We start from the raw sequence: 15,687 nt of genomic DNA, 5'->3' as shown, positions 1-15,687 counted from the left end.
GTCATGGCTACTCGTTTGATAAGGGCACACCAGACACATGCAGCACAAACTTATGTCAGCGATATGGTGACTTCATATCAACATAAACAGCGCATGACATTGTAGATGGGTGCAGTTAAAATAAGGTCCTTGAATAAGAGTTGTTTAAGGATGATGAACGAAAAACCAGGGGTGAATTATTCAAACCCCAGAAATTTCTTCTCAACACATGGCTATGATGCTCCCCTACTACTCCCGTTCGTGATCAGAAATGAACTTCTCGTCAACCATGAAGGAACATGCTCAACTGGTTAAGGTTAAGCGACTGACCAGCAAATCTACAGTATTGAACAGAATATTTGCTGTAGTCCGCAGTGCGTCTGGACATTTATTACTACTACTACTACTACTACTACTACTACTACTACTACTACTACTATTATTATTATTATTATTATTATTATTATTATTATTATTATTATTATTCAGTAGTCTTATTTTTGCAACGTGCTTTCACTGCACTACCGAGCGCAGCTCTGTATGCTCTGGGTATGTGCTGCAGTTTGTTGTGATACTCTTATAGTTACCGTATTGAAAGCGTTATACGTAGGATGTGTGCGGTACCTAGTAGTGCTATTTTATGTGTGTTATGCATATATGTTAGTCTTGGTGTTTTTGTTATGTATTTAACTCAATATTTTTTTAATCATACCTAATGCGCCTACTATGATAGGAATTGTTTCTGCTTTTAGATTCCACATTCGAGTTACCTCTGTTTCCAGGTCCTTGTATTTTGAAAGTTTTTCTATTTCTTTTAGGGAAACGTTGTCATTTGCTGGTATTGATACATCAATTAGAAAGCATATTTTCTTCATGATCTCTGACAACTATATCTGGTCTATTGGTCTTAATTTCTCTATCTGTGTGTATTGGCATATCTCATAGTATTGTTGCTTTCTTGTTTTCTGTGACCTTTTCTGGCGCGTGCTTATACCATCATTTTTCTGTTGTTATTCCATAGTGTTGGCATCGCTTCCAGTGTATGTAGGTCCCAACTCAGTCGTGTCTGTGAATATATTCCTTCTTAGCCAGGACTGAGCAGCCAGAGAAATATGATTTATTGTTTCTTCTTCATCTCCACATATGCTGCAGTTACTTGTTATGTTTCGTTTCATTACATGTTTTTGGTAATTTCTGGTGGGGAGGCTTTGGTCTTGTGCAGCAATTAAAAATCCTTCAGTCTTTGCTTTGAGTCCTGAGCTTCTCAGCCATTGTTGAGATTTTGCCTTGTCTATTTCTTTTGCGTTTAGTTTAAGCCAGTATTTGCCATGGAGGAGCTTTTCTTGCCATCGTTTTATCAAAATCCGTTGCTGTTCTAGCTTTAGTTTGGATTTCAGATGTTTTACAGCTTTCGTTGTTTCTTTTTTCTTCATTGTTGTTAGGTAGTATGACTTCTTGTTCGTATTTGTCAGCTTCCTTAAAGACTGAAAACAGTTTTTTGTTTTGTTCTTGTTTTGTGGCTATTTGTATTAGTTTTTTTTTTTTTTGGCTTCTGAAGTAGGTATTTTTGTAGTCTTATGGTGGTTATTTTGTAATAGTTTTCGAGCTGTATAAGGCCTCTACCAACTTCTATACATTGTTTATATAACCTTTCTATTGTCAGATTTTGGGTGGTGCATCCTAAATCCTATCATTATTATTTTTTCTTTTTTTCTTTTTCTGTCTATTTTGGTTAGTTCATTTAGTGTCCAGTTTAGGATATTGTAGCTATAACTTAAACTGGGACGGCTAAAGTATTGATACCTATTATCTTGTTTTTCGCATTGAGCTCTGTTTTCAGTATGAATCTAACTCGTCTATACTAATTTTTTTTATTTTCTCTTTCATTTGTGTGTGTTGTATCGAATCTAGATCATTGATTCTTAAATATTTGTATGCCTGGCTTTCGTCTAATTCTCTTATTTCATTTGCTTTACCTAGTGTGATGTTGCTGCTCTTAGTTAGTTTTCCTCTTTTCAAGGTTGCTTTGGCACATTCTTCTAAGCCAAATTTCATATTTATTTCTTTAGTAAATTCATGTACTGTCTGTAGTAATGTTTCCAGCTGTTTATCATTTGTAGCGTACAGTTTTAGATCATCCATGTTTAAGAGGTGGCTGATTGTTTTGCCGTAACAGTTGTACCTACATCCAGTTCTGTTTAGCATGTCAGATAAAGGTGTGAGTGCCAAAGGTGTCATCATTATTATTATTTCTTCTTCTTCTTCTTCTTCTTCTTCTTCTTCTTCTTCTTCTTCTTATTATTATTATTATTATTATTATTATTATTATTATTATTATTATTATTATTATTATTATTATTATTATTATCCAGTAGTTTTATTTTTATAACGTGCTTTCACTTCACTACCGAGCCCAGCTCTGTGCCCCTTGGGTATGTGCTGTGGTTTTCTGTGGTGCTCATATGGTTACTGTATTGAAAGTGTTTTGCGTAGTATGTGTGCAGTGCTCAGTAGTGCAATTTTCTGTATGTTATATATATTTGTAAGTCCTGGTGTTTTTGTTATGTATTTGTCTGAATATTTTTTTATTATACCTAAGGCACCTACTATGATAGGAATTGTTTCTGTTTTTAGATTCCACATTCAAGTTACCTCTATTTCCAGGTCTTTGTATTTTGAAGTTTTTCCATTTCTTTTAGGGAAACGTTGTCATCTGCTGGTATTGATACATCAATTAGAAAGCATATTTTTTCTTCATGATCTTTGACAACTATATCTGGTCTATTGGCCTTAATTTCTCTATCTGTGTGTATTGGCATATCCCAGAGTATGGTTGCTTTCTCGTTTTCTGTGACCTTTTCTGGCGTGTGTTTATACCATCTTTTTTCTGTTGTTATTCCATAGTGTTGACATAGCTTCCAGTGTATATAGGTCCCAGCTCTATCGTGTCTGTGAATATATTCCTTCTTAGCCAGGACTGAGCAGCCAGAGATAATATGATTTATTGTTTCTTGTCCATCTCCACATATTCTACAGTTACTTGTTATGTTTCTTTTCATTATATGTTTTTGGTAATTTCTTGTGGGGAGGCTTTGGTCTTGTGCAGCAATTAAAAATCCTTCAGTCTCTGCTTTGAGTCCTCTGCTTTATTATTATTATCATTATTATTATTATTATTATTATTATTATTATTATTATTATTGTTATTATTATTATTATTATTATTATTATTATTACGTAGGTATGTATGTGTATGTATATACTTGCATGTATGTATATATATGTATGTACATATATATATGTATGTATATATATATATATATATATATATATATATATATATATATATATATATATATATATATATATATATATATATATATATATATATATATATATATATATATATATATATATATAAATCAATAATAGAATAAGATCTTTTACAAGAACTTATCAAGTAGTTAGCGTGGTAGTTTAGCGTGAGGCATTATTGTCTAGTAATACCCTTATATATATGTGTGTGTGTGTGTGTGTGTGTGTGTGTGTGTGTGTGTGTGTGTGTGTGTGTGTGTGTGTGTGTATGGCTAAAGTAAAGGTTATTTGCCAACATAAAGTACCTATCCTGTGAGGGACGATATTACTTTTCTTTTAGCCCCAATGCTGAGCTCCCTGTTCGAAAATATAAGGACACAGATAGTGCGTCGTATAACCAGCCAGAAACGATGTTTCTTGGGGCTAAAAAAACAGTGACACAGTCCCTCACAGGACAGCCACATTATGCTGACAAATAGCCTTTACTTTAAAGAACTGTTAATGGATGTCTCACTTTGAGAGATTTAGAAATAATAATATTTCTATATATTTATGCATGTATATCTATGTATGTATATGTGTGTGTAAATATTGTGTATATATATATATATATATATATATATATATATATATATATATATATATATATATGTATATATATATATATATATATATATATATATATATATATATATATACGTATGTATGTATATATACGTAAATTGTGTGCGTGTGTGCGTGTGTGTGCGTGTGCGTGTGTGTGTGTGTGTGTGCGTGTGTGTGTGTGTCTGTGAGTGTGTTTGTGCGCGCGCGTGAGTGTTTATATAAAGATATCAGTCCTACGCTGAATATTATTTTGGATTATAATAAACATTAATGAGAGCAGCAATTAGTCTGATTGACATAGGACTATGAGAACGTGACTCGTCAATAATATGCCTTTAGTGAGTCTCTTGAGAGGAAATCACTCTAGATTTAGTTGTTGATTGGTGTGGTCTCATTAATTTTTGAGCAAGACATATTTATATGATAGCATGTTTACATGCACATAATAAGGTTGTGCACACCATGGTTTCTTTGTTGCTTTTACCTGTTTCACTCACTCACTTGACTGCAGCGATGCTGTCGCACCATCTTGAAAGGTTTAGTTGAACAAATCGACTCCAGTGCACATATTTATATAAAGTCTGGTACTTATTCTGTAGTCACTTTTGCCGAACCACTAAGTTACGGGGATGTAAATGATGACGGTGTGGACAAACACGGACACAAAGACACACACACATCTAGACACGCGCGCGCTCATATACACATACGCGTATTTTCATATATATATATATATATATATATATATATATATATATATATATATATATATATATATATATATATATATATATATATATATATATATATATATATATATATATATATATATATATATATATATATATATATATATATATATATGTATATATATGTATATGTATGTATATATATATGTATATATATATACATATATATATATATATATATATATATATATATATATATATATATATATATATATATATATATATATATATACATGTATGTACATATGTTAGTGTCTACGTATAAATGCATAATGTGTGTGTGTGTGTACTGCATAGGTATGGATTGTAGACAACATGTATAATATCTTCGAATAAGAAAAAGAATAGCTCTACGTTCTTCAGCAACTGTGCACTATCCTTAACTAACCACGAACACACTGCTTTTAATCCCGCTCGTAATTTGGTTTAAAGTAAACTGAATACACCAGATGGCATACATAATTGTTTTCTAGAGAGTTATATCGAATATTAAATTACTAGCGTGATAGCAGTGTTTCGTTTTATTACTATTATGTACTAGAGGATATAGTTATAATTATATAAGCCAACATTATGTATTACAACGACTATAAACAATCAACGCCATTACAATTTTATATAATTGTGTACTAATATATGAATGTTTAATATGTAGAGCATTGAACAAAATGCTTTACCGTTTGTAGTCACGGCTTTTTATGATATGCGTTTAAATCATGCTAGCGTCCACTTTACCTTATGTCCTTCATGTGGTCGATAAAATAAAATACCCGTCCCTGTAAAGCAGGAAATGTGCGCTCTTGTTCCAATGGTTGAGATCAATAATATTAATAATATAACACCCATATGTACATATATATATATATATATATGTATATATATATATATATATATATATATATATATATATATATATATATATATATATATATATATATATGCATATATATATATTAATATACACACATACATTTATGTATGTATGTATGTATGTATATATGCATGTATATATGTGTGTATATATATATATATATATATATATATATATATATATATATATATACATTGCTTAGACGTGGGACAGTGGCTATGGTCCCTTTCTTTCTCAGGTCTTCTCTGATTAGAGAAATGAAAAAAATTATCCTCAGCTCTGAGAACGGGTCTGATTGTTGGCGTTAGAGTGGACATCGCTAGAATACACCCAAGATCTATGTGACGCGGTTAAACTGTGCAGCTTGTGTGTATGTATATCCATGTTTATGAGATTTAAACAATTCAGACATGACAGGACCGGTTTAATATTATTATTATTATTATTATTATTATTATTATTATTATTATTATTATTATTATTATTATTATTATTATTATTATTATTTTTATTATTATTATTATTATTATTATTTTACACTCAGCATATCGGATGTTGCCGGAATTACCGGTATCATGTGTCCGATCCTTGTTATAACTGTGCGTATGTGTTTCTTTTTATATATCATCGTGTAGAAACATCGATTACAGTTGTGCAAGGCCGGATTCTTATTTGCATCTTATTACATGTGTTTGCTCATTGATTAATAATATTTTTAGATGTGCTTCCTTGTTTTGATTAAATTTATGCTATGTTTAGTTCCTGGCAATGAACTAACAACTTGTAAAGGCCGTGCAGAACATAAATGTTTATTACATGCGACATTAATGTGGGTGAAATCGTATCTAATGATTAAAGCATTAAGCAGTAGCCAATATATATATATACATATACAATTAAGCAACAACAAAAAAGACACAATATTAGTCGATATCTAATATCATTATCTTCCTTTTCATCGTTTTTGTTTTCATCTGCATCTACGGAAGACAACTCTGAAAGAATTTTGTTTTTCTTTTAGCCCGAGTAAAATGTAGTCCTTTCGTCTCTCCGTAGCTTACCAATTTATTAACAAAGGACTCGTTAAATTAGCATACTAAATCGCAAATTTTTTGCAATACTGTTTTTGTTGTTGTTTGGCCCGAGGATGTACCTGATGAGAGGTATTTTTGTGCGACCATTTCGTTTCTTTTGTATACTACAAGCTACAGTGTATCCAATGTAACGCTCTTTTTTGCAAGAAGCAGAACCCTATTGGAAGCATATTTGAACGCTATTTCTGATAAGCCGGACGACAGCGTACGAGAGGGGGATAAAAAGTTCCTGGCTTTGGGTAAAAGAAAATACAGGAGGATCACTTAATTATGATTTTATCCAATATATTACCCTCCGCGTGTGTGTGTGTAAAGTAGTAGTAGTAGTAGTAGTAGTAGTAGTAGTAGTAGTAGTAGTAGTAGTAGACACAGCTCTGTTATCAAAGCCGAAGCAATAATTTCACTAATTTCTAGTTGCAGATTTATAATCTCATGAGGCTAACAAATATCTCAACGAGATATATGAAGAAAGAGAAAGACAGAGAGAGAGAAACAGAGAGAGATAGAGAGATAAAGACAGACAGACAGACAGACAGACAGACAGACAGAGGGACAGGGAGAGAGACAAAGAGCTATATACATATATATATATATATATATATATATATATATATATATATATATATATATATATATATATATATATATATATATTCTTTATTCTTTTATTTGTTTCAGCAATTTGATTGCGACCATGCTCGAGCACCGCTTTTAGTCGAAGAAATCAACCCCAGGACTTATTCTTTGTAAGCCTAGTACTTATTCTATCTGTTCCTTTTGCCGAACTGTTAAGTTACGGACGTAAGCACACCAGCATCGGTTGTCAAGCGATGTTGGGGGGACAAACACAGATACGAAAAAAAATATCTATCTATCTATATATATATATAGATATTTTTATATATAACGTTGACCACTAACGTGGACATTCAATGTGCTAGAAATAGATCACATCTTGTGTCTACTAAGACCTAAATTGTTCTCAAAACGAAATTTAGCGGAATACCAAAGCGTAAGCGGGCAAGACATTTAAAATTACCGAAAAAAATCATTATTAAAACAGTGACCGGTTTCGAAATTAACAATCTTACCGACTGTCTGTTTCTCTTCAGCCTGATCCGTAATGTAACCATAATCCTCAGAACCCTATACAAAGTTGCCCACCGTCATAGGTGCACGTGTATGTGGTTCTGTTAATTACAGCTTATGTCGGTAAGATTGTTAATTTCGAAACCAGTCACTGTTTTAATAATGATTTTTTTTCGGTAATTTTAAATGTCTTGCCCGCTTACGCTTTGGTATTCCGCTAAATTTCGTTTTGAGAACAATTTAGGTCTTAGTAGATACAAGATGTGATCTATTTCTAGCACATTGAATGTCCACGTTAGTGGTCAACGTTATATATAAAAATATACTTTAATCCCCTGAGATTGCAGATATTGTTTCTGAATCTCTTTGATTCTTTAAATGTGCTAGCTTCCTGGTAATTAATCGATATTAATTAATATATGATTTTTTACCCTATGTTTTAATATATATATATATATATATATATATATATATATATATATATATATATATATATATATATATATATATAGATAGATAGATAGATAGATAGATAGATAGATAGATAGATAGATAGATAGATAGATAGGCTTTTTTTCAGTTTCCGTCTACCAAATCCACTCACAAGGCTTTGGTCGGCCCAAGGCTCCAGTAGAAGACACTTGACCAAGGTGCCACGCAGTGAGACTGAACCCGGAACCATGTGGTTGGTAAGCAAGCTTCTTACCAGACTTTTCAGACGCAGATCCATGGCCTCCCGAGACTAACGGATGTCTCTAATACACACGTACATATATACAAACGCACATACATACGTACAGACATACCTACATACGTATGTATGCATGTATGCATGTATGTATGTATGTATGGATGGATGGATGGATGGATGGATGGATGGATGGATTATGTATGTATGTGATGTACGGATGTATGTGTATGTATGTACATACTTTTGTTTCAGTCATTAGACTACGTCCATGCTGGGGCACCGCCTTGTAAAATTTTAGTCGAAAAGATCGAATCCAGTATCTTTTATTTAAACCCTAGTACTTTTTGTATCGGTCTCGTTTGTCGAACAGCTAAGATACGGGAACGTAAACATACCAACACCGGTTGTCAAGCTGTGGTGGTATGATAGATAGATAGATAGATAGATAGATAGATAGATAGATAGATAGATAGATAGATTGACTGATAGATATTTAACTCTGTTCCGTTGATAATGGTTGTCATTTTAAACTTAATGGAATAACATAAAGTCTGCTAAATATCTGTTTCTTGAACGGCAATTGGTCGAAATATAAACGAAGTCTCCTTTTCTACAAAGCACTTAATTATATTTTGTAGGTTTCTGATTTTGTGCTTCCGTTCTTTGATTCTTTGATCTATGGACCTATCCTCAAGCGTTAACGAAGAATCCGTCTTGGATTAAATTTAGATTTATTTTATTGTTATACCAACTAAATTACCGCTCTGTATCTTTAGTTATACCAACTGTATTTAAATTTGAATTCTTTTCTTACTATTTGTTGTCTTGTGTAAATTTGAAATTCTTAATTTTTACATTTAAAAGCAGGCACGCGTATATAGGATGCTCTCTCGAACCGACTCGTGCACATGCGTAAAGCTACACCCATAAACTTACATGCACGAGCACCCACGCAGACACACAGGTAGTCCCCCCACACACACATACATACATACATACATGCACACATAGATACACACATACATACGAATACATATATACACAAGAGTGGCTGTGTGGTAAGAAGCTTGCTTCCCAACCACATGGTTCCGAGTTCAGTCTCACTGCGTGACACCTTGGGCAGGTGTCTTCTACTATAGCCTCAAGCCGACAAAAGCCTTGCGAAATGGATTTGGTAGACGGAAACTGAAAGAAGCCCGTCGTATATATGTGTATAAGTATGTATGTGTTTGTCTTTGTCTTTTCCCCCACCATCGATTGACAACCGATGTTGGTGTGTTTATAGCCCCGTCACTTAGCGGTTCGGCAAAACGAGACCGACAGAATAAATACTAGGCTTACGAAGAATAAGTCCTGGGGTCAATTTATTCGACTAAAGGTGGTGCTCTAGCATGGCTGCATTCAAATGACTGAAACAAGTAAAAGAGTAAAAGAAATATAAAGTCATAGATATCGAGAGAAATATAGTATGATAAAATGTATTCAACCATTGGAAATTCTTATTTCAGAACAATTGTTTCGCAGCTTAAACATGTATTGATAATTTATTTTATTATATTTTATAACAAGTAAATTACTTAGATATCTGCATTAATATAACCAATCTTTAAATTAATACATATTTTGAGCTAACTCATCGGGTGAAAAGAAAACCATGTTCAACAATAATCCCTCGACATAACATTTCAAGAACGCAAAGTCAGTATTTAAAAAAATAGCGTAAAAAATATGGAAGACAATAATAATAAAATTAATAGAAATTAATAAGACAGTTTTCTAAAGGTGGGAAGAAAAGTTTAGTTAGATAATTAAAAAAAGTAACTAGTAAATAATATTGGTATAAGAAAAGGAAAGTGATGCATTTATCATTAATACCCTAGTTAATAAAAGATCGTGAAGATAGAGAAAAACTGTTAACAAAGTGAAACTGAATAAAAGTTCATAGAGATATTGCTTACGAAATATAGAGATTGATATCAACGAGAGAAATATGAACAATATTAAATTTAAAATTAGAAATTTGAAGATATAAGTAAATATTTAAAGAAAAGAATCTTACAAAGAATGGAATAAGAATAAAATTAATAGAAACTAACAAGACGGTTTTCTAAGAGACGGGAAATTTAACAAGATCGTAAAAAGTAACTTGTAGATAATTTTGGTACAAGAAAAACAAAAGCATATATTTACCGTTAATAACATAGAAAATAAAAGATCGTAAAGAAAGAGAAAAAGTAGTAACAAAGTGAAACTAAATAAAAGTTCATAGAGACAAAGTTTACGAAATATAAGGGTTGATGTCAACAAGAAAATTATGAACAACATTAAGTTAAAGATTAAAGGTTCAAATATATAAGTAAATAGAGAATAGGTTATTATAAAGGATAAGAGTAATATAATTTAGTATTGTAGATGGGGATAGATTAAAGTATTGGGTTGGCAACTAAGTTCTCACGGTTTTTTTAAATTTTGGAATTAATTGCGTTTTTAAATTTTGGAATCTATTTTTTTTCGAAAATTCTATTTTTGAATCATTTTGGAATCTATTTTTTTTTCTAGTTAATTTTAGTTAATTTTAGTTAATTTTTGTTTATTTTCAGATCATTAAAATGGAATGTCAAATTAAGAAAAATAAGCATTTTCGACACCTCCTTCTTTTTGCTTTTAATCAAGGTTCTAAGATCGCAAAAGCTGCTCACGACATTTGTGCTGTTTATGGAGAGGGTGTCATAGCAAAAACAAAAAAGGTATGCTAAGTTCAAAAATGGAAATTTTGGCCGTTCAGTTGAGTTCGATGAAGAGCAATTAAACCAACTTTTGCACGAAAATTCTCGTCAAACGACAAGGGAACTGGCAGAAAAAATGGAATGCTCCCACACTGCTATAGAGAAGCATCTTCACTCGATGGGAAAGGTTCAGAAGTATGGAGCATGGGTTCCGCATGCTTTAAGTGACAACAACAAAAATCAACGAGCCACAATCTCCCATGGTTTGCTTGCTCGTCACCGTTGAACTCATGGACACAAGCAACGATCTCATTACTGAATCGTTACTGGCGACGAAAAATGGTGCCTGTACATCAATATAAAGCAGCGTAAGGAATGGCTTAGTTCCGGTAAACAAGCGACACCGCGCGTGAAACAAGATCTTCATCCGCGTAAAACGATGTTGTGCGTACGGTGGGACTAGGAAGGGATTATCCATTACGAATTGCTTGAACGGAACCAAACGGTCAACGCGGAACTCTATGTTCAACAGATGGAACGACTCAACACGGTTATTCAAGAGAAAACACCCGCCGTACTCTCCTGAGTTGGCACCAACGGATTTCCACCTCTTTCGATCTCTTTCAAATGCTATGCGCGGAGTTTCGTTCATTACTGATGCAGAATTGAGAGCTTGGTTAGATCAATTTTTCGAGTCGAAATCGGGTGATTTCTACCAACGAGGTATTGAAAATCATGTTGAATGTTGAGAAGAAGTTGTAAACAACAAAGGTGAATACATTATTGATTAATTAGTTGTTATTTTTTTATTAAACTTTAAAAAAAATTTCAATTTAACAAAACGGCGGGAACTTAGTTGCCAACCTAATATATAAGGTAAATACATGGAAAAATAATATTGATATGCATTCGTTGAAATATTGATATGCATTCGTTTGAAAATACGTACTTATTGTTATAATACAGCTAGATATACTAAAAATATAATTACACATAAATGTCCTATAAACATTGCAGATAAGTTCAAATTTTGTACTGCCATTATATTCAAGGTGGTCGAATTGACTAGAAAAAATAGTTAGATATTATTATCAGGGGTGTAAATAATTAAAATCATTAAGAAGTAAAATAATAAAGTTAAGGCAATAGAAAAATAAGCATACATACATACATGCATACATATACACACACATATATATATATATATATATATATATATATATATATATATATATATATATATATATATATATATATATATATATATATATATATATATATATATACATATACACACATGCAAGATCATACACAAATATGTACATATAAATTTATACATGCATCTTATATTATTGAAATCAGTTTATAAACTGACACACGTATATACATATATAGATACACATACATATACACGTACACGTTAATACTGACATACGTTTACACATTCACAAGTACAAGCATAAGAATGTAGATGCATATGCATATATAGATAGATAGATATATATACACACACACTTAGGCACACACATATACACGAATGCATCCATATATAGATACATATAAGTACATTTCTTCTCACCCGATGAGCTAGCTTAATATCTGCATTAATTTACATATTGTTTATATTAATGCACACATGTAAGTAATTTACTTATAATATATAATACTATAAATTATCTTTGCATGTTCTAAGTTGCGAAACAATTGCTGTGGTATAAGAATTTTCAATGGTCAAATAAATTTTATCATACAATACTTTTCTCGTTACTTATAACTTTATACATTTCTTATGGTTTTCTCTTGCATCATTCTGTTTTGTGGAATAATACATTAAGGAGCTTTTTTATGAGTAGCACCGGATTAGTTGAATGCATATAATGTGACTTAAATTTCTCTCTCTCTCTATCTCTCTCTCTCTCTCTCTCTCTCCCTCTCTCTCTCTCTCTCTGTATTACTATATATATATATATATAGTAATATAGATAGATAGATAGATAGATAGATATATAGATAGATAGATAGATAGATAGATAGATAGATAGATAGATAGATAGATAGAGGGTGGCATATATGTATATCATATATATACATATATGATATATCATATGTGTATAGTTATTGAATGACAAGCGAACAAGAATATATATATATATATATATATATATATATATATATATATATATATATATATATATATATGTGTGTGTGTGTGTGTGTGTGTGTGTGTGTGTTTCTACATAAGCTTTGATGCATAATTTTTAGTTGTCCATTGACATATCTATTGATACCGATTATCGAACTGATATGCTTTCTCTAAGGAATTTTACAGCTATAAATATTCTATTGTATGCTTAAACTTACATAATTCCCTGTAGAATTAATTCTTTTGCTTTATGGCGTGTTACTCACTTTTCTCATGTTAGCTGATTGTTGAATCTAATCCATTAGTTGATTACTTATGCACATGCAACATATTTATTGAATACAAACTAAGAAGGCACCTATTAGATTGGTTTTTACTGAAGCTGAAGTAGACGAGACTAAGTCAAAATTACGACCCTTTGTGAAATAGTCATTGTCTCCTTTTGGTATACTTATCTATGCATTAATGCAATACTACGAAGCTATCTACCTTTTCTGTCACGCTAATTGAAATAACTCAAATGGGAGAGAAAAAGACAAATTCAGAGGAAAAAAAATAAGAAGGAAAAAAAGATATGATAACGGTGGTGGATCTTGTCCGTAAATATATGCACAAAGCTGGATTCTGTTAAAGAAACCCAAGGAGGAATTGCATTAGATTAGATAGCATGTTAAGCCTACCATCCAAAGTTATGCGCTTAATTGCTGTTTTATTTTGTTGGTTTCCTTGCTTCAGGGAGTGTCTTAATGCATGGACACATGGGATGGTTGCTCGAGGCGGCAACTGATCTTCTACCAGCATGTAATTCTATTAAGACAATTTAATACATGGGCACATGAGACAGTTGCTCGAGGCGGCAATTGATCTTCTACCGACATGTATTTCAATTAAGACAATTTAATACATGGGCACACGACACAGTTGCACGAGGCAACAATTGATCTTCTATAGCATGTATTTCTATTAAGACAATTTGGTTATGCATAGTGTCACATATAAAGAATTAGATACAATGATTCACCTAATCCTTCTTTTCTTTTATATGCTGCTTCTTTATTGAGATAAACAATTTCTATATTTTTTGTTGTTGTTGATTAATTTGTCTCACCTACACCCCGGATAGGACAACAAAAACATTGCCTCGAAAAGCTAACGATATTCGCAGCAACAACAGCTGCCTGTTTGCTCCATAGATTTCTTCCCCTAGGCGCAACGTCTTCATCCTAATTTGACGTATAATTGTTTTTTTTTTTTCTTTTCTAGGGAAGAGACATTTGACGTTAATGTTATATGATAAAGTCAATCAATATTATATTAATATGGAAGATATCATAAAGTCAATCGATATTATATTAATATGGAAAATATCGGGAATATGCTCCATGACCGGATTTAGTCGGCTAAATAGTGTTTTCCTGTAAAAACATTGTACGGCGCTTGGTTGTACGATAAATTCAATCAATATTTTTTTAGATGGCAGAGGGTATAAGAGTATAATAGATAGAGTACTTGGAAAAGAATCCTTATTTTTTTAGTTGGGTTTAAGATCCCAGTTAGAGCTTCAAAACAGATAACTCTCTTGAAATATTTTTTATTAACGGTGTATGTGCATGTGTGCACGTGTGCACGTAGGCGGATATCTACGCAGGTTCCTATGTGCACACATACACATGCATATACACCCTTAAAATATATCCGCAAACGTACATGTTTGCGGATGATTAAGCTTTGATATGTAAGCTTACATAGACATGCATATAGTGGTACACGTTTACTCCCCCCCCCCCACACACACACACAATTCATGAAGAAATGTTCACTAACTGATACACATTCTTCTCTAAAAATTCCAGGACTCTGTATTCGCTATTCTTCCCATTCTTCCATATATATATATAATATAGTTGAACTTTATCATGTAGCCACAATATCATGCAATTTTTTTTCTCGGGTAAACTATTTATTCTACTAATACCGTTTATAGACCATTTTCACAGCATTTTCAATATGTATATAATATCGATTAATTTGACCATTTTTTTTACATTAATATGATATTGATTGACTTTATCACAATAGCCACAGCGCCATGCGACTTCTTCCTGGTAAAATATTTACCAGATAAACCGTATCCACGGAAATTTTTCTTGAGATTTTCCATATTTAATATATTTCTATGTTCTCTTATTACATAGGAAAAGTACTTTATATACGCAGAGTGACTCTGAAACCACCATTATTCTGTATTTTCAATAAGGACGCAGGAACATAACATACTCTCAGTGTCCTATGCAAACCCAGCATAAAATTCGAACTCGTTCTAAATGCACATATTAAAGATATCTTTCGGTGTTTTTAGTCTTTTTAGAAGACTTTTCCGGTGAAGGACTTTATTCGTGTCATTTTATGCGAGAAATTATATGT

Source organism: Octopus bimaculoides, chromosome 5 (assembly GCF_046866305.1).
Source record: "Octopus bimaculoides isolate indiv1 chromosome 5, ASM4686630v1, whole genome shotgun sequence".
Classification (NCBI taxonomy): domain Eukaryota; kingdom Metazoa; phylum Mollusca; class Cephalopoda; order Octopoda; family Octopodidae; genus Octopus; species Octopus bimaculoides.
The sequence above is the reverse complement of the archived record's forward strand: the minus strand, read 5'-3'. Positions refer to the sequence as shown.